This window comes from Lampetra fluviatilis, unplaced genomic scaffold, assembly GCF_964198595.1.
Source record: "Lampetra fluviatilis unplaced genomic scaffold, kcLamFluv1.1 SCAFFOLD_383, whole genome shotgun sequence".
NCBI classification, from domain to species: Eukaryota; Metazoa; Chordata; class Hyperoartia; order Petromyzontiformes; family Petromyzontidae; genus Lampetra; species Lampetra fluviatilis.
Window position 1 is genome coordinate 90,001 of NW_027620887.1, and position 1,583 is coordinate 91,583.

A 1,583-nucleotide genomic window follows, 5' to 3' on the forward strand; every position below is an offset into this window, starting at 1 on the left:
TAACGCACATGAGAGCAATCCGGGCCAATTTCTCCCGTTTGATGGGGTCTATGTGTAAAAATTTTGACTTTTTTGAGTGCAGGTGCAAATCTGCTGGAAAAGCCTGTGGAAGTTTCACGGCGTTCGTACGATATTTGGCGACGCAAAAATGAGCGATTTCCAAGCTCGATGGAATTCGGAGCGAGAGAAACGATGCCCCGTAACGCACATGAGAGCAATCCGGGCCAATTTCTCCCGTTTGATGGGGTCTATGTGTAAAAATTTTGACTTTTTTGAGTGCACGTGCAAATCTGCTGAAAAAGCCTGTGGAAGTTTCACGGCGTTCGTACGATATTTGGCGACGCAAAAATGAGCGATTTCCCAGCTCGAGAGAATTCGGCGCGAGAGAAACGATGCCCCGTAACGCACATGAGAGCAATCCGGGCCAATTTCTCCCGTTTGATGGGGTCTATGTGTAAAAATTTTGACTTTTTTGAGTGCACGTGCAAATCTGCTGGAAAAGCCTGTGGAAGTTTCACGGCGTTCGTACGATATTTGGCGACGCAAAAATGAGCGATTTCCCAGCTCGATGGAATTCGGCGCGAGAGAAACGATGCCCCGTAACGCACATGAGAGCAATCCCGGCCAATTTCTCCCGTTTGATGGGGTCTATGTGTAAAAATTTTGACTTTTTTGAGTGCACGTGCAAATCTGCTGAAAAAGCCTGTGGAAGTTTCACGGCGTTCGTACGATATTTGGCGACGCAAAAATGAGCGATTTCCCAGCTCGATGGAATTCGGAGCGAGAGAAACGATGCCCCGTAACGCACATGAGAGCAATCCCGGCCAATTTCTCCCGTTTGATGGGGTCTATGTGTACAAATTTTGACTTTTTTGAGTGCAGGTGCAAATCTGCTGAAAAAGCCTGTGGAAGTTTCACGGCGTTCGTACGATATTTGGCGACGCAAAAATGAGCGATTTCCCAGCTCGAGAGAATTCGGCGCGAGAGAAACGATGCCCCGTAACGCACATGAGAGCAATCCGGGCCAATTTCTCCCGTTTGATGGGGTCTATGTGTAAAAATTTTGACTTTTTTGAGTGCAGGTGCAAATCTGCTGGAAAAGCCTGTGGAAGTTTCACGGCGTTCGTACGATATTTGGCGACGCAAAAATGAGCGATTTCCAAGCTCGATGGAATTCGGAGCGAGAGAAACGATGCCCCGTAACGCACATGAGAGCAATCCGGGCCAATTTCTCCCGTTTGATGGGGTCTATGTGTAAAAATTTTGACTTTTTGAGTGCACGTGCAAATCTGCTGAAAAAGCCTGTGGAAGTTTCACGGCGTTCGTACGATATTTGGCGACGCAAAAATGAGCGATTTCCCAGCTCGATGGAATTCGGCGCGAGAGAAACGATGCCCCGTAACGCACATGAGAGCAATCCCGGCCAATTTCTCCCGTTTGATGGGGTCTATGTGTAAAAATTTTGACTTTTTTGAGTGCACGTGCAAATCTGCTGAAAAAGCCTGTGGAAGTTTCACGGCGTTCGTACGATATTTGGCGACGCAAAAATGAGCGATTTCCCAGCTCGATGGAATTCGGCGCGA